This window comes from Staurois parvus, unplaced genomic scaffold (genome assembly GCF_062004578.1).
Source record: "Staurois parvus isolate SC_StPar_1 unplaced genomic scaffold, SC_StPar_1.0 ptg003838l, whole genome shotgun sequence".
Classification (NCBI taxonomy): Eukaryota; Metazoa; Chordata; class Amphibia; order Anura; family Ranidae; genus Staurois; species Staurois parvus.
Genome location: NW_028321633.1, coordinates 48,690 through 68,135, shown reverse-complemented (window position 1 = coordinate 68,135; position 19,446 = coordinate 48,690). Strand labels below are relative to the sequence as shown.

Here is a 19,446-nt window from a genome sequence, read left to right as displayed (position 1 = left end):
GCTGGTGCCAGTGGGGGGGAATTGCGCCCCATCGCTGGTGCCAGTGGGGGGGAATTGCGCCCCATCGCTGGTGCCAGTGGGGGGAATTGCGCCCCATCGCTGGTGCCAGTGGGGGGGAATTGCGCCCCATCGCTGGTGCCAGTGGGGGGGAATTGCGCCCCATCGCTGGTGCCAGTGGGGGGGAAATTTGCGCCCCATCGCTGGTGCCAGTGGGGGGGAATTGCGCCCCATCGCTGGTGCCAGTGGGGGGAATTGCGCCCCATCGCTGGTGCCAGTGGGGGGGAATTGCGCCCCATCGCTGGTGCCAGTGGGGGGGAATTGCGCCCCATCGCTGGTGCCAGTGGGGGGGAAATTGCGCCCCATCGCTGGTGCCAGTGGGGGGGAATTGCGCCCCATCGCTGGTGCCAGTGGGGGGGAATTGCGCCCCATCGCTGGTGCCAGTGGGGGGGAATTTGCGCCCCATCGCTGGTGCCAGTGGGGGGGAATTGCGCCCCATCGCTGGTGCCAGTGGGGGGGAATTGCGCCCCATCGCTGTGCCAGTGGGGGGAATTGCGCCCCATCGCTGGTGCCAGTGGGGGGGAATTGCGCCCCATCGTTGGTGCCAGTGGGGGGGAATTGCGCCCATCGTTGGTGCCAGTGGGGGGATTGCGCCCCCATCGTTGGTGCCAGTGGGGGGGGCCCATCGTTGTGCCAGTGGGGGGGAATGCGCCCCATCGTTGGTGCCAGTGGGGGGGAATTGCGCCCCATCGTTGGTGCCAGTGGGGGGGATTGCGCCCCATCGTTGGTGCCAGTGGGGGGGAATTGCGCCCCATCGTTGGTGTCAGTGGGGGGGAATTGCGCCCCATCGTTGGTGTCAGTGGGGGGAATTGGCCCCATCGTTGGTGTCAGTGGGGGGGAATTGCGCCCATCGTTGGTGTCAGTGGGGGATAGCGCCCCATCGTTGGTGTCAGTGGGGGGAATTAGCGCCCCATCGTTGCAAAGCATTAGTTAACATTACTATAATCATAAAACATCTAAAAATATATAAATAAATAAATTTTTTTTTTTTTGGTTTTTAAATTTTTTTTTGTTTTTTTTTTTGTTTTTTTCTCAATGCATTAATACAATAACTACTTAAAGGCTAAAACAGATAAACATGTAACATATATAATATAATATTAAAAATAATATATAAAGAAATTTAAAAATATATACACTGTACACAGTAACAGTTCCCATTTACATTACCTGCACCCTGAGGAATACAATGACATGCAAGTCTACATCACCATTTTTCATCTATTTCATATCCCAAACTGGATGTCTTCAATCATGACTTCCTGTATGTCCTCAGGGAGGAGTGGCTGGTCGTCCTGCTGGTTGGGAATAGCAGTCCTGCAGATTGGACAGGTGGCGCTCTCTTCAAGCCATCGGTGGATACAGCTGGTGTGGAACTCGTGAGCGCAGGCCAGGATGGTCGTGTCCTCTCCATCTTCATAACCTGCCAAACAGATGGGACAGAGAATTACCTCCTCCTCGGCGCGCTGCTCCATGGCTGGGGGGTGCTCAGGGGCCCCGGCGCGCTGTTCCATGGCCGGTGGTGGAGGGTGCTCAGGGGCCCGGGCTCGCTCTCTTGGTGAACGGCTGCGGTGGGTGGAGGCCTCCTCCCGTCTCCGATGACGTTGGACCCTGGACCTCGTCCGATGGGCGATCGGAGACCCTCCGTTCACCTGATGTGAAGACCTTCCCACGGATGGGCGTCGTGAAGGTCGTGGCATCGTGATGGTGCTGGATGACCTCAAAGTGGCTAAAATATAAATATTTCCCACTACTAAAGAATAATATAATGATATCAGCAATAGAAATGCTAATGATCGCAGTCAGTTGCAGGAGAACCGCTCTGACGATCTGTATCGCTCAACAACCAGAAAGGAAGTGAGGTCAGAGGCAGCCTGGAGGCGGAGCTAATCACTCTGCCAATCAGAGCCTGGAGGTGGAGCTAATCACTCTGCCAATCACAGCGTCACTTTTCGGGCCTACATATTTTTACTGAAAACCAAACTAAATCTGCTATTTTATTGATTTTCCCATAGAATGAATCAGTGTTGTGGTGACTTTAGTGGGTTTTCCTAAATTCTGCCTCCAGATGTCACTGTGCCTGTATGTGTTCCATGGCGGTAATACCGCTCCCCGCCATAGGTGTCTCCCTTCCCAATCAGCTCCATTAAACGTTATAGACATGGCTTTCCTTCGGCAGCCATCTTTTGATGTCACAGAGAGTAATAGGAGCCCGAGGAGGGATGGAGGAGACAGACGGGAGCTGAGAGAAACGGGGTCCGGGGTGGGCAAGATGGAGACCGGGGGAGCCCAGGTGAGGAGAAGGCCGGGGGTGGGGAGGAGGAAGAGGCCGAGGGAGTGCTGGATGATGTGGGGGGGATTTTATCTATTGAGAGACAAATAAATGATGGGGGGGGGACATACCTGGAGCTTCGACCCCCCCAGTGTAACCTCAACTGCCCCCCCCCCCAGTTTTACCAAACCTGCCCCCCCAGTGTTTCTGCCCCCCCTCAGTGTTACCACAACTGCCCCCACCTTCCCCCAGTCTTTCTGCCCCTCTGTTTTACCACAACTTCCCCAATGGCCCCCCACCCAGTTTTTCTGTGCCCCCCCGTATTACAATTTCCCCCCACACTGTTTCTGCCCCCCCAGTGTTTCTACAAGCGCCCCCACCTTCTCCCCGAGTCTTTCTGCCCCCCCCCCCCGTTTTACCACAACTTCCCCAATGCCCCCCCCCCCCAGTGTTTTTGCCCTCCTCCCCAGTGTTACAACTGCCCCCATCCCCCCTGTGTTTCTGCCCCCCCTAGTGTTACAACTGCCCCCATCCTCCCCCCCCCCCCGTGTTACCACAACTGTCCACATCCCCGACAGTGTTCCCGCCCCCCCCCCCCCGTTACAACAACTACCCACATCCCCCTTCCTCCCAGTGTTTCTTCCCTCCACCCCAGTGTTTCTGCCCCCCCCGTGTTACAACAACTTCCCCCATTCCCCCCCCAGTGTTTCTGCCCCCCCCCCCCGTGTTACAACAACTTCCCCCATCCCCCCCTAGTCTTTCTGCTCCCTCCGTGTTTCAACAATTTCCCCCATCCTGCCAGTGTTTCTTCCCCCCCCCCCCCGTGTTACAACAACTTCTTCCATCCCCCCCCCCAGTGTTTCTGCCCCCCCCGTGTTACAACAACTTCCCCCATCCCCCCCCCAGTCTTTCTGCTCCCTCCGTGTTTCAACAATTTCCCCCATCCCGCCAGTGTTTCTGCCCCCCCCCCCCCCGTGTTACAACAACTTCCCCCATTCCCCCCCCCAGTTTTTCTGCCCCCCCCCCATGTTACAACAACTTCCCCCATTCTCCCCAGTGTATCTGCCCCCCATGTTACCACAACTTCCCCCATCCCCCCCCCAGTGTTCCTACAACTGCCCCCATCCCCCCAGTGTATCTGCCCCCCCCATGTTACCACAACTTCCCTCCCCCTTCAGTGTTACCACAACTGCCCCCATCCCCCCAGTGTATCTGCCCCCCCATGTTACCACAACTTCCCCCATCCCCCCCCCCAGTGTTCCTACAACTGCCCCCATCCCCCCAGTGTATCTGCCCCCCCATGTTACCACAACTTCCCCCATCCCCCCCAGTGATACCACAACTGCCCCCATCCCCCCAGTGTATCTGTCCTCCACCCCAGTGTTTCTGCCCCCCCATGTTACCACAACTTCCCCCATCCCCCCCCCCCCCAGTGTTACCACAACTGCCCCCATCCCCCCAGTGTATCTGTCCTCCACCCCAGTATTTCTGCCCCCCCAGTGTTACTACAACTTCCCCCATCCCCCCCTCCAGTGTTTCTGCCCCCCCCCCCATGCCTGCACAGAATACATCTCATTTCTCTCCATGTATTCATTCTATAGTACCCCAGCATTGTGCAGAAACCCCCCCAATAATCCCCCCAGCAGCTGTGCCAGACCCCCCCCCCCATATCAGCCATTCATAAAGGAAATGAATACAGAGCTATAATCCCCCAAATATCACTTCCCTGCCCCTCCCCCACTCTTCATAAAGAGATCCGTGTCATACAATCACTGAGGAATACTGAAAACAAATCTAAATATTAAAAGAAATGAAATAAGTAAAGGAAAGTCATGTTTAGATTTGGATGGAGTGGAGATGATTGGAGCCCCTGTCAGTGTTTATTGCTGTCTGTGCCCCCATTGTTGGGGAGATCCCCCCTCTCTGTTTGTCCTGTTTACCATCATCATCCAAAGTGAATGGGAAAGACGATCCCACATTTTGGGTTGTCCCCAGAAAAGTGATAGAGGGGAAATCTTCCGATGGGGACACTAGTTCTGGTGATCTGGGGGGTCCAGTTTGCATGGATTTCCTCTCACTTCCTGTTATGGACACATGGACGGTGCTGACCAATCAGAAGCCGCCTTGCCCGGACTGTCATCGCTGCAAGGAGAGAATAGATAGTTGTGGGGATTTCAAATCTGCAGACCTGTGAAGCGGCTTTCTCTCCTCTCCTTGCAGCGATGACAGTACGGGCGAGATGGCACAGGGGGGTGGAAATGTTTGATAAACGACGTGTCCAGGGACTAAATCGGGGCCCCAATCTACTTGTCCCTCATGACAATCTACTTGTTTTAAAAGCAAAAGAGACTTTATGGCGACTTAAACGTGTCATATTTTTAACATTGCGCTGTTTATCTCCTCCCCCTCCCCCCCCCTCTCTCCAGCACTGCACCCGGGGACTAGCAAGGAGGAGAGAGACCTTGCAGTGTACTGAGCACCGATTGGCTGCTCGTCAGGAATGGGTGGGTCAGGGCTTATACTTTATCCCTTTGGCTGCCAGAGACGTTTTTGCCATTTTTGCACACATTTAAAAAATCATTTTAAGCCTGAAGATGGCATAACACCCAAATATATATTTCCTGAAAGCAGAGACCCTAGAGAATAAAATAGTGGTAGTTCCAATTTTTTATGTCCCATATTATCGCAAAATTTCAGTAAAAAATACAAGTATGTTAATTTTAGGGCACAAAAAAAGCAATAAATGACCCTATTTTCTGTAAAATCTAAAAGCCGAGGTTGCAGCGAATAAATAGATATCCAACTTGTCATCCTTAAATTTGTGCGCACTTGTGAAATGGCGAGGAGCTTCAGTACCCTGTATTTTCTATAGGTGACACTTTTAAAGCTCCTTTATAGGTCACCAGTTTAGTATTACGGAGGAGGTCTGGTGCTAGAATTATCGCTCTCATTCTGGCGTGCGCGGCGATATGTAACGTATCGCAATCGACGGTTTGATGCGTAGGCGTCCCAGCGTGTGCTTTTACGTTTTGTACGTTTTTGTATGTGTGGGGGTGCCGGCCTTTTTGGGGGGATGGCATGTGCTTGGGTGTAACTTTCATTGTTTATAATTGTAAAAAAAAAGTTTTTTTTTAATCACGGGGACAACTTCCCCTATGTGATGATTTTTGGTGACAGGTTCTCTTCGAGACATCCAAGGTCTAAAAGACTCTGGATGTCTCCCCTCTGTTCCTATGGGGATTGCTCTACAATCTCTCAACGGGGACCCGGAAGTGACATCATAACGTCACTTCCGAGTCAGCACAAGAAGGGGAGGGGACTCGTCCGCTCTTCTCCCTCCCCTCTACCCAACGGGGAGAGCACACGACGGGGGTGCGGAGAGGCTGGCACTGTGCAACGCAGTCAACAGCAGCGCTGCCACCTATTGCCTCACCTGACAGGTGAGCCCTGCTGCTTGCCCGCAGCAGACCTAAAGGTAGAATGAAACTACCTGCCCAGCGCCCGGAACTACATGTCCCGGGCGTCAGGAGATAGGAATCCAACATCCCTGTGGCATCTGATTGGTCAGCACCGTCCATGTGACATCAATAGTCCTCTAGCCTGAACTGTCATTGCTGCAAGGTGAGGAGAGAAATCGGCAGGGATTTCAGATGTCGGCGTCTTTGTCTCCTCTCCTACCGCTGAGAATATGGAGTATCTGCCACCATGGTATACATCCCCACATGCCCACTCTCCGCTGCGGGAAAACTCCCTTCACCGCTCCTGTCCAGTGGGGAAACCGCATTTGTTTTGGACAGAAATTGCATTCCTGTTCACATTGCATGCTGGTCTTTGTGGTGCAATTTGTGTTCATACATTTTGTATTGACGCACATCGCACCACAAAGTATCGGCAATCGGTATCGGCGAGTACTTGACCGAAAGTATCGGTACTGGCCGATCAGAAAATGGTATCGGTGCATCCCTGCTTTCTAACCTGCATGCTGGCTTCAAGTTGGTGTTTCAAAGTATGGATTCTAGAGACAGCCAGGCAAATAGCATTTTCAGAGTGTTCCATAATGATCTCCATATTGTTTCATGCATTCGTTTCCTTCAAAGTCTACCTGTCATGAGAAGTATGGGTCTGCTTTTGTGGCCATTGTTGGTCTTCTGAAAATGCTATGTGCCTGGTAGTTTGGCTTCAATGCCTGGAACAAGCATGCTGTGAATGTCAGAAAACTGTTAGAATTCCTCATCTCTGTACTTGTGAAGGATGATCCAAAGTATCATGGCGGGTACTACAATTCTCAGAAGAAAGGGTCACCTCGATATGTTCCTCAGGGTTTCCTTTGAAGCTGAAGTCTTTCCATCCCCATCAACATGCTGATGAGTTTTAAAAGGAAACTTTCTGTTTTCACTATATAGCTTGTTTAGACATCACTGGGTCTCTGTGCTTCCCTATGCAATGGCTGGTGAGAGGTGCTAGTGGGATGCTGGCCTTCTGAAATGATCACAGCACCCTGCCTCAGTACTCCTCTCATAGGTCCTCAGTTCTGATACAAGCAGTGGGCTGACTCTTAGGACGATTTGTGCAAAAATCAAAATGCTTTGATGGTTGGATGTCCGTCTCTCAGCAGTGGCACTCTCGGCAGGCTTGGTTGGCACACAAATCACTCCAGGTAATGCACACATGTGATGCCGAATCTTCATGATTGAAAGTGAAATCCAATGAATGAAAAGGGTGGACCAGGGACAGGAAGGCCGGGGAGGAAAGAATAGATGCTTGACGTCCTCCAGCAAGGAAATAAGGTGGGCTCTGACTTGTGATGCACACTGTGAGAAGCTCAGTGTGCAGTGAAATCATGCCATGTCAGTAGAGCAGAGAAGTCTGTACAACTGTGTAAGACTGAAGGGAAGCTGAAGTTCAGATCTTCAAGATTTATGTGCTCAGCTTTGATCTAGCTAGTGTCCATTAAACTCCAGAAGATCAGAAAAGAAGTCTTATCAGGTTACCTCGTATTTGTACTTTCAGTGAACCGCTTTCCTGCCGCCCTATAGAAGATATACTGCTACAGGGCGGCAGGGGTGCGCAAAATCACCTGTATATATACGTCATTTTGCATTTCTGAGCCGTGCACGCCCCTACCCGTGCAGCTATTCGCAGCCTTAGCTGTCAGTCACCGGGTCCCGGTGATTGAGGAGCATTACTGACGGAGGGAGAGAACTGTATGTAAACAATACAGTGCTCTCCCCTGTCAGCTACTGCACAATGCTTTGCATGGCTTACACAGCACACAGTTAACCCTTTGATCGCCCCACATGCTAACCCCTTCCTGACCAGTGCCATTAGTACAGTGTCAGCGCTTTTTATTAGCACTGATCAGTGTATTGGTGTCACTGGGGATGTCAGTGACATCAAGTCAGTTCCCCCCAGTGTCAGAATGCCCGCCGCAGTCATGCTATAAGTTGCTGATCGCCGCCATTACTATTAAAAATAAATCTTGCCCATTGGAGGACAGGCAGGCTGTGCTCCCACCACAGCCAGAATCTGCTTGCTTGTACATCCCGTATGGGCAAGCAGATACTTACTGACAGGAAGGCTCAATGAACTACCATGGTGCTGTGGACTGGCGTGATAGTTGGTTGAAAACCACAAACTGACAACTGGAAAGGCTGCTGGGACTTGTAGTTTTCCCATTCACAGAATACTGTGAATGAGTGACGCTGCCGGAGCCCCGCATAGCAGTTTTTATTTTACATTTTGACAGCTAGCAGGGGGGAGAAGATCCCCCATTAGCAGATACAACGGTGATGGGGGGGGGGGGGGGGGTGCAGGGGCTGGTGTGATTGTAACCCTGAATATGGGTGTAACGTTACAAAAGGTGACTGTATCCTTTAAAGGATGAGTTCACCTTTTAAAAAACAATAATTATTGCACTTTTTTTTTTTTTGCAGGTAAAATAAATGTGCATTTCTTATTTCTGTCTGCAGGAGCCCGTAGACCATTGTGCCAGCGCCATGCGGGTCTCCTGCAGATCTGTTAGTATATCTTCTTACACGTAAAGGGATGTACGAGCCAACAGATATACTGACAGGAAAAATGAATGAACTACCACGGCACTTCACAGCACAGTAGTAGTTTATTGAGGACTAAAGCTGACAGCCGCTAAGGCTCTTGGGACTTGTAGTCTCTCATCCACAGGTGACTGTGTGGGCGGAGCCCTACACGGCCACGGTTTTAAAAATTTGACAGCGAGAGGGGAGAAGATCCCCCACAGGGCCCAGTCTGATCATAACAACATATTACATTTTACACCCTGAGTTTGGGTTTAACGTTACGAAAGGTGAACTTGTCCTTTGACGGCTGCCGACATTTTTACAGGATCTTGCTAGCTGAAAGATCCTGCATAAAAAGGATCCATACTGCATCTCTGCTCATATGGCCTGATCCATATAGGTTTGTGGGAGGTGAAATGTACGGGCAGCTTTATGGGCTCTCACATTTTTAAAAAATATTTCTCTGCCCTGAATGAGTCATTTAAAATGACGCCCCATGGACTAGAATGCAGCATTTATGTGCTCGTCTACTGCTTATATATAATTATTACATTGAATGATGCAAGTGCCTACACTTTGACTTGATATTTGACTCTTAAAATCCCTGTACAGCAGAGTTCAGATTTGACCAGAGAGAAGCCGCAGCACAAGAAGTGAATCAGTTCTGCTGCAATACTCGTGTAAGGGGCATGCGGTTAGGAGGAGAGAGCAGAGTGACGGGTGTGAGCTCATCAGTCTACTGCTTCTTTCACTATCCATTCAGACTGAGGGAGGAGCAAGAACTGTAAGTTACTGCAGCAGATTAAAATCAGGTCTACTGCCCTGCTAGACAGAGCTGTGCAGTGTGACAGAGCTTTGAAATTCTCAGAACTGGACAGACAGAAATAAAGAATCTTTTGGCAGGTAAAATGTCTCTGTTCTATGTATTCCAGATTGTTTTTCAGCAGTTCATCTTCAGGTTGTACTTTTCTGCCTGGAGCCACTCTGGTTGAACAAAAACAATGTAGAAATGAAAGGATCTAAGCACCTTTCGGAGCATGTCACCCATATTTGGGGTGTAACACTTACCATGCTCCTATTCCCCAACCTCCCGCCACCAGCGCTCCTCTCCATGACAGTGGGCTTCTTCCCTCACCCGCTGTCACAATTTAAAAACAGTGTGGCCCTTCAGGGCTCCACCCACATGTCCACGTCATTCATTCAGTTTCCTTGAATGAACGGACTACAAGTATTGTCAGCCATTGTGGCTGACAGGTTGTAGTTCTCAATGAGCTGCGAGGACACTGATGAGCACTCTTGTAGTTCATTGATTCTTCCTGCAGTGTAGGAACTTTCTGACATATGGGAGTACGGGCAGACAGCTTATTGTGGGTCTGCAGGATCCGGGCATTGCACCCACAATCTGCTGATCACAGGTGCAATACTTTACAGAATGTAATGTACAAAAATAGTAAATGCACATTTTTGTTGGCTGCAAAAAAAAAAAACGTGCATTTTTAATTTTTTATTTTTTTTTTACAAAAGGTGAGCTTATCCTTTAACCACTTGGTAACCGTGATATAGCCAAATGACGGCTACAGCGCGGTTACCTAATTCTGGGAGGGTGTCTTATGACGTCCTCCCAGAATGTGCCCCACGCGCACCATCAGGGGCACGCACCCGGCGATCTCCGTGATCGCTGTGTCCTACGGAGACAGCTGATCACATGATGAGGTAAAAGGCCAATCACAGCAGCCTTTTCCCACATGATCAGCTGCGTCCAATGACACAACAGTTCACTGTGTAAATACAGTTGTCTGTTATCGGCAGCATTTTCCTCACACTGTCACAGCGTGCAGAAAGTACTGCCGATAACTGTCAGCTGTCACAGAGGAGATCGGCAATGATCATCAGGGCACTGATGATCAGTGCCCTTCAGTACCACCCAGCAGGGCCCCCATCAGTACCGTCCATCAATGCCACCCATTCAGCTTCGGCAGTCAGGGCTGGTTGTCCGTGTCGCCCATCAGCGCCGCCTATCAGTGCCCATCATTGCTGCATATGTTGCTCTTCTTTTGTTTATAGTGCCAAAAATAAAACACCCAACTGCGATTAAATACCACAAAAAAAAATCTCTGTGTGTGAAAAATATTATAAAAATGTCATATGTGTACAATGTTGCATGACTGTGCAATTGTCATTCAATGTGAGACAGCGCTGAAAATTGGCCGGGGCACAAAGGGGGTATAAGTGCCCGGTAGATAGGTGGTTAAACTTGCAGGTTTCTGAGTGTAGACTTCAATCCTCCTTTAAATTGTAATGTAAAATAAATGCACCCTAAAGACAACGGAAATATGAGAGCTGCTCATAAGAAGTCAAGTGTTCAGAATTACAAATCAAACTGATTGTATTCCTGTCCATGGTAGAATATGTGGGCAGTGCTGGGGTTGATGCTCTTCCAAATAACTGATATGTTTATTTTTGTTGTCAAAGTGCAAACTGAATGACTGTAAAGAGAAAGTTCTCTGGAGCAATTGTCGTCCCCAAGAATCTGTCCAAGGGAACGTCTGACTTGCTGGTGCTGTTCACGCTGGACCACAACTAGGATGTGTTCAAGGTAAGTTTGTTGATGTGTTTGGATCGTGGCGTACCGGTGTCCTGACTGCAAGTGTTTTGGGTTTGTTCTGTGACTCAGTAGCAAGTGCAGTAACCACCCCAACAAAATGTTATTGAATGACAGATTCTTGGATTAGAATCAACTTCCATTTTACTCTTGGCTGAAAATAATCAGTGGCTGTAGGGCCAGTTATCGGTGGGGGGTGGGGAAATACCAGTGTCAGTGTTAAACCGCTGCAAAAGGATTGTGGTGCATAATTCCAATGGGTTACATTTAGGAAGGCTTAATTGGGAGAATCCTGTCATTAAGTGTTCTTGCATGGCAACCACTTACTGTTATCTCACATATATATTCCTATTATTATTGCCAAATTTACCACCCTAACTCCTCCCGCAGTTTTTACACTACATAGACAGTAATATACCGAAACGTGCGGATTGTTCCCGATTGGTGTGCTATTACTTTGTGGAACGTTTCGCCGAATGGTTCACGAAATATCAGCGTTTTTGTGGTGAAATTGGTCCCATAGGAATGAATGGCGGAATGTTGAAAACTAGAGTGGGAGCTGACAAAAGCTAGAGTGTGAGCTGAAAAATCAGGACATGATTTGTAAACTGCCATCACTCCCTCATTTTCAAGCCCACCTACACAAATCTTATATCAAAACGTTCAGCTATCCCTGCTGCCACTAAAAATGTCCACGGCTAGGCGATAGTCCTGATAGTCTTCACAATATGACCATTTGTTTGCAACTCACGCCGCCCATTGACATTCATTGAAACTGCACTCTAGCCACCTCAAATTTGAAGGGCAATTTCTAAACTGCGACTGTGCCTTCATTTTTAATATTTCAGAGACATACTATGCAACAAAATGTAGGGCTGGGTCTTGTGATTCTCACAATATAAAGCTCTTCAGATTTATCATTTTTAAACTACAATCTTTTGAAGAGGCCAACCGCCAGTGAAGTGAGCAAGTTGGAGCAGTTTTTTAACCGCTCTTCTCTGGCCTTGCTGTAGAGTGAGTTGCCATAGGAACCCACTCCACCCAGTTACACCGCCCACTCCAGTTATAGACTACTGGTGGAGGCAAGAACACTTCACACAATTTCCCCAGAAATTGTAGCTTTTCTAGTTATAAGCTGGTGTTCTGTCATACAATGGACTAGATATATGATATTCCTACTGTTATATTTGTGTTTTATCCTAGACCTTCGGTTATATTATTACACTGAGGATCTCAGGGGTGGAGAGGCTATTTATTAGGAAAAAGTGGATCAGGTGTTTCCTGGTAGGAGGAGCCTATCTCTCATGTGAAGCTGTCCTGGAAGATTCCTGGAAATAGTTAACAGGTAAATAACTGTGTTTTTTTCTCTTTGTGAATGAGCCCTAATTTGGTCTAAGCTGCAGATGAGTATGATCTATTATAGGGCAAGTGCTGATGTAATTGTTAGGCTACTTTCACACCAGCATTCCAATCAGGTCCACTTGTCAGTTTTTCAGGCAGACCTGGTTGGAAGGTCCATGGAGCCCTATGGACAGGCAGATGTAATTGGGCTTGTGTCTCTTTACATCCACCTACCGCCATCCAGGTCCAGAAAGCAAAAAAACAGAAAAGAAATGCGTAATTTTTCATTTTTGTTGACTGGATGGGAGGTACAGGAGAGCCCATTTACACCTGGCCACCCATAGAGCTGACGGGTCTGCCTGTGTCCACAGAAACTGTAAGGGCACGGATGTGACCGGTCACACACTGAAACATTATTACTCCTGCAGGTCACAAAAATAGTAATGCTAAGGCTCCTTTCACACAGAGGAAAGTCCACTGCGATCTGTGAGCAGATACCCTGCTGATCGGAGCCAAACGGTTTGAAAGGTGCCTTATTAGGGGTGTTTATTTTTTTTTACCTGCTGGAGTTTTAATGTGTTTCGGTGCAGTAGTTGCCACAAATCTGCAGCTTTTCTCCTGTGCTTTAAGGAAATGTTCTTCATTTGTTGTCATTTTATGCGTGTTAGTACTTGTTTATTTCTGGTTCTGTAAGCTCAGAAATGATGATTTTTACTACTGTGAGGATGCCCCAAACCTGCCAGCAGTAAGCCTTCTATACAAAAGTGAAAACAATGGAGTCCAATGGCATTGATATTTGTATGCATGTTTTGAGTAAGAAACAAATGTGAAAGTACCTAAAGTAAAAAAAAAAACACAATTGTGTTGGAACACAATTCCTATCCACAAGCCCACTCTTTGTAGGATCCATTCACACCATCGACATTTTGCATCACACCGTTTACTTGTTTTACTTCAAAGGATAAGCTGCTCTTTGTAAAAAAAAAAGAAAAGAAAGGAAAGTTTTTGAAGGTAAAAATGTTTTTTTTTTATTTATTTTTTTTGTGCAACCTGGGTGCAATATTAGGCTCCTGCAGAATGTCAGTGTTGCTATCACCACGTACTGGGAGGAGCAGTGAACTACCTAGAGCACTCAACAGTGCCGTGGTTGAGGACTATAAGCCGTCAGCTGCAAAAGCTGTTGGTACTTGTAGTTTTCCCGTTCACAAAATTCTGTGAATGGATGACACGGCTGGGTGGACGGAGCGCCGCAAGGCCGTGTTTATTTAAAATGGTGGGTGTGGGGAGAAGATCAGCAGCATGCTGACACAATGAGGATTGGGGGGGGCCTTGTTGCTGCTGCAAAAGTAACTTGTTACATGTTACACCTTGAATACGGGTATAACACGTAACGTTACAAAAGGTGAACTTGTCCTTTAATAAAATTTCACAAAATAACATTTCATTCAGTGCATTGGTGTGAACCGGACTCACAGGAAATGGGCAAATAGGCTCCTGAGCACCTTCTAGTAAATGTGATTTTTCTTTTTTTGTTATGACTTCATATTCACAGCATCTGGAACACCTGGGCCGGACCAGAAAATGACAGATGTAGTGCCATGAAGTACGACCAGGGCACAGGCTGTTGGCAGGGTCCCAACCGGTCCACATTGGTGAGTGTCACTAGGGATGACCGATGGGAATAACATGTTGGATTGCGGGGCATTGCCTGCTGTGACCAAAGTGCAGGGTATGGCTTCATTACAGGATAACGAGACACCTAGAAGGTCACATACACCATATATCTTATGCCTACTCTGCACAGCTATGTAACAGCATTGCAGTCACTTTATAAATACAGCTACATAGCAGTTTTGTAGTCTCCATAAAAGTGCATCTGTACACATACAGCCACGTGGAAGGATTGTACTCGGAATCTTTGGGAACGTGTGAGGAGGCGTGTTTCCCCCTGTATGTTGCACCGTAGCAATCGTGATGAGGTGTTTGATCAGACTAAGACATGCAAATGCCGTCATTTTTCTCCCTTCTGCAGGTGAAATTGTTCTGTGGTAAAGAAACAGTCATCATGTCCACGTCGGAGCCAAGTTGTTGTGAATACCTCATGGAATTCTACACTCCGGCCTCCTGTCAGCAGCCCGCTGGGATTCCCCAACCAGACGAACATGAGGAGCTGTGACCTCATCAGTCCTATAGGTGCCGTACTGTTCTGAGTGGGAGTGTGAGCGGGGAAAAAGTGTTTTAGGCTCAATACCCACAATAAAATGGTATATGTTGGTTGTAGTGCAGTGCATTGCGGTCTGCTGTACAATGTAAGGGTGTGCCATTCATAATCCATACACCCCAATGTGCTGCACATAGAGCAGGTATATTAGAAAAAACGCATTGGTGGAAGGTCCTTCTATTCATGTCGGTAAACGTCCCTGCTGTTTTGGTCCTGCGGCACTTGTATTTTTCTTGGTCTTGAATTAGTTGGCAAATACAGTATCTCCCAGAAGTGAGTACACCCCTCACATTTTTGTAAATATTTTATTCTATCTTTTCATGTGACAACACTGCAGAAATGACACTTTGCTACAATGTGACGTAGTCAGTGTACAGCTTGTATAACATGTAAATGTACTGTCCACTCAAAATAACTCAACACACAGCCATTAATGTCTAAATCGCTGGCAACAAAAGTGAGTCCACCCCTAAGTGACAAGGTCCAATTAGCCATTTTCACTCCCCAGTGTCATGTGACTCATTAGTGTTACAAGGTCTCAGGTGTGAAAGGGGAGCAGGTGTGTTACATTTGGTGTTATCGCTCCCACTCTCTCATACTGGTCACTGGAAGTTCAACATGGCACCTCATGGCAAAGAACTCTGAGGATCTGAAAAAAAGAATTGTTGCTCCACATAAATATGGCCTAGGCTATAAGAAGATTACAAACATAAATCACGTGATAGTGCCACTTCAAATCTCATAAATGTACAAACGCATAAATATATAAGTCCAATATGAATAATTCAGTGATGCAACATACACATGCAATGTGCAATTGGTGCTCAATCGTGTAAGTGCCAACACACTTTTCCACTCCAGCTGCGTGTGTATGTGTATGTTGCATCACTGAATTATTCATATTGGACTTATATATTTCTGCGTTTGTACATTTATGAGATTTGAAGTGGCACTATCACGTGATTTATGTTTGTTATCTTTATTCCAATATTATTTGCTGGCACTTGTGTGGGGCACTAAGATGATTTGGTCACTTTAAGATGTGTCATATTTTTCACATTTCATATGTTTTCATTTTTTAATTTTTTTTCCATGTTTTCAATATCATTATTTCACATGTAGGTGTGTTTGGCATTTTTAGCCCATGTAGCAATATTTATAGTGATTCAGTTTATTAGCGCTGCACTATTGTTTAATATTTATTCTGCACTGGTTGGGTATCAGTTTGAGTGTAAGCAGCTGATAGGTAGGGTTTGGGGTCCATTACAGCGCAGGAGGAATTTTTTATCAAACAATTGTCTAGGCTATAAGAAGATTGCCAAGACTCTGAACCTGAGCTGCAGCACGGTGGCCAAGACCATACAGCGGTTTAACAGGACAGATTCCACTCCGAACAGGCCTCGCCATGGTCAACCAAAGAGGTTGAGTGCACGTGCTCAGCGTCATATCAAGATGTTGTCTTTGAGAAATAGATGTATGAGTGCTGCCAGCATTGCTGCAGAGGTTGAATGGGAAGGGGGTCAGCCAGTCAGTGCTCAGACCATACGCCACACACTGCATCAAATTGGTCTGCATGGCTGTCGTCCCAGAAGAAAGCCTCTTCTAAAGATGATGCACAAGAAAGTCTGCAAACAGTTTGCTGAAGACAAGCAGACTAAGGACATGGATTATTGGAACCACGTCCTGTGGTCTGATGACAACAAGATCAACTGATTTGGTTCAGGTGGTGTCAAGCGTGTGTGGAGGCAACCAGGTGAGGAGTACAAAGACAAGTGTGTCTTGCCTACAGTCAAGCATGGTGGTGGGAATGTCATGGTCTGGGGCTGCATGAGTGCTGCCGGTACTGGGGAGCTACAGTTCATTGAGGGAACCATGAATGCCAACATGTACTGTGATATACTGAAGCAGAGCATGATCCCTTCCCTTTGGAGTCTGGGCCGCAGGGCAGTATTCCAACATACCGACCCCAAACACCGCTCCAAGACGACCACTGCCTTGCTAAAGAAGCTGAGGGTAAAGGTGATGGACTGGCCAAGCATGTCTCCAGACCTAAACCCTATTGAGCATCTGTGGGGCATCCTCAAACGGAAGGTGGAGGAACGCAAGATCTCTAACATCCACCAGCTTTGTGATGTCGTCATGGAGGAGTGGAAGAGGACTCCAGTGGCAACCTGTGAAGCTCTGGTGAACTCCATACCCAAGAGGGTTAAGGCAGTGCTTGATAATAATGGTGTCCACACAAAGTATTGACACTTTGGGCCCAATTTGGACCTTGTCATTTAGGGGTGGACTCACTTTTGTTGCCAGCGGTTTAGACATTAATGGCAGTGTGTTGAGTTATTCTGAAGGGACAGCAGATTTACATGTTATACAAGCTGTACACTCACTACGTCACATTGTAGAAAAGTGTCATTTCTTCAGTGTTGTCACATGAAAAGATAGAATCAAATATTTACAGAAATGTGAGGGGTGTACTCACTTCTGTGAGATACTGTATATATCCTTAACTTCCCCCTCTGTGGAGAACAGGGTGGCAGCAGGACTGTTTTACAGCTGCTGCAAAGCTTAGTGCGCTGTGTTCAGAGAATTCAGTGATAGTATTGTACCCAGTGTAGGCGCAGACTCTCCCACAATTACACACTCCGTGGTCATTTTTGTAGTTTTAATACGAACGCTAATAATAAGAGCTTTAGTAAAATTAATGCAAGGCTAAGACTAATTTTTTCTAAACAAAAGAAAAAAAGTATATGTACTGTGGCTGGTCGGCAACCTGTTATGAAGTTCTTTAAGATATGCTCAGTGAGGCAAAACAATACCTTTTTGGGTGCAGAAAAGCAAATGTAAAGGAAGGGTTCTTTTTAACTCCTTTGCCCTGAGGTTTATGTTCTTACTGTGAGACTGTCACTTGTGGCACATAAATTAGAAGCATTTTGTGGGTACAAGGACTGTGCCATATGTGTACAGTGTACTGTATACTGGGACTAGGCTCAGGTTCTTTTCATCCTGCTTTAAGCCATTTCCACTGCTAGGCACAACCTGACCGTGACAACCAATTGCAATGGTGTGCTACATGCACTGCTGGACTTATTTTCTGTTCAATCCCAGCTTTCCTCAGCTGGATCTGAAGATTGAAAAACGCTGGCATAATACAGCCACATGGAGTTGTAGGGAGCTAAGAGAGGATTGGATAAAATGTGTGTAAACATTATGCCCCCGACTTTTTTTTTTTTTTTTTTTACTGCACCCCCAGACCAGACAAACTAAATCCGGCCCTGCCAGGAAAGAATGTGATTATTATTATTATTATTATACAGGATTTATATAGTGCCAACAGTTTGCTCAGCACTTTACAATATAACGGGAGACAATACAGCAACAATACAGTTCAATACAAGAGGGATAGGAGGGCCTTATCCTTGGAGCTTACAATCTAGGAGGGAGGGGCTAGTGGTACAAAAGGTAGTAACTTTGGGGGATGAACTGGTTGGAAGAGTAGAAGATTCCAGTATTAGTTGAGGGAAGGATAGGCTTCCCTGAAGAGATAGGTTTGCAGAGTAGGCGATAGTCTGATAAATTGGGGTAGAGAGTTCCAGAGGATGGGGAAGCTCTGGAGAAGTCCTGGAGACGAGCATGGGAGGAGGAGACAAGGGAGCTAGAGAGTAGGAGGTCTTGTGAGGAGCAGGGAGTACGGTTTGGGTGATATTTAGAGACAAGATTGGTGATGTCATTTGAGGCAGAGTTATAAATGGCTTTATACATTATTGTTAATGTTTTGAATTTTATCCGTTGGGCAACGTTAAGCCAGTGGAGGGATTGGCAGAGAGGGGTGACAGATACAGAACGTTAGTAAGGTGGATGAGTCTGGCAGCAGCATTCATGATAGACTGAAGAGGGGATAGCCTGTGATGAGGTAGGCCAATGAGGAGGGAGTTACAATAGTCAAGGCCAGATATAACAAGGGAGTGGATAAGTTGCTTAGTGGTTTCTGAGGTTAGGAACGGGCGTATCTTGGGGATGTTGTGGAGGTGAAGTCTACAAGATTTGGACAGTGACTGGACTTGGGGCTGAAAGGACAGATGGGAGTCTAGGATTACACCTAGTACCCTGGCATGAGGGGAGGGAATGATGCTTGTGTTATTGATCTTGGTGGAGCACAGCGGAGGCATGCAGGGTCTTTTAGATCCTGGATGTCTCAAAATAGAGAATCTGTCACCCAAAATCATCACATAGGGGACTTTTTGTCCCCTATGTGATTTAACAAAAAAAAAAAAAATTTATTTCTTAAAAATGTAAGTTACACCCTAGCATATAATGCCCCTCACCCCCACATATGTACGCACACACAAATGTAAAAGCATGCGCTGGGGCGCCTACACATCAAAACGTCAAGTGCGATACACATGTTCTATATCGCCGTGCACACCAGAATGAGAGCGATAATTCTAGTACCAGTCCTCCTATGTAACGCTAAACTGATGACCTATAAGGAGCTTTAAAAGCGTCACCTATAGAAAATATAGGGAACTGAAGTTTGGGACCTTTTTCACGCGTGCATTCAAATTTAAGGTTTGACATGTTGGATATCTGTTTACTCGATGCAATCTCATCTTTTATATTTTACAAGAAAATCTGATAATTTATTGCGTTTTGTGCCCTGAAATTAAATTAAGTGGATTTTTTACTGAAATTTTAAGTTTCATAGATCTTTGTGATAATATCATGTGACATATAAAATTGGAACTGCTGCCATTTTATTTTCTAGGGTCTCTGCTTTCACAAAATATATAATGTTTAAGAGTTTTGTGTAATCAGGCCTTAAATGATTTTTTAAATGTGCACAAAAAACGCAAAAATGGCTCTGGCAGTGAAAGTGATAAAGGATAAGTCCAACACTCCCATTTTCTGAGGAGCAGCCAAT

The 19,446-nt window shown here is 46.8% G+C and overlaps 1 long non-coding RNA gene across 2 annotated transcripts in view; it reads left to right on the top strand.

Annotated features, from left to right (window-relative positions):
* Positions 1–1,816: 1,816 nt before the first annotated feature.
* The window catches only part of LOC149427358 (uncharacterized), a 31,549-nt gene continuing 13,919 nt past the window's right edge, over positions 1,817–19,446 (top strand). The window contains exons 1-5 of one of the 2 annotated variants that reach the window (XR_016311318.1): positions 1,817–2,350; positions 10,837–10,960; positions 12,170–12,311; positions 13,860–13,959; positions 14,340–14,500. This is a non-coding gene — a long non-coding RNA (uncharacterized LOC149427358). Of the gene's footprint in view, positions 2,351–4,092; positions 6,987–10,836; positions 10,961–12,169; positions 12,312–13,859; positions 13,960–14,339; positions 14,501–19,446 lie in introns of those variants that run through there. The other variant, XR_016311319.1, reaches the window with a different exon arrangement.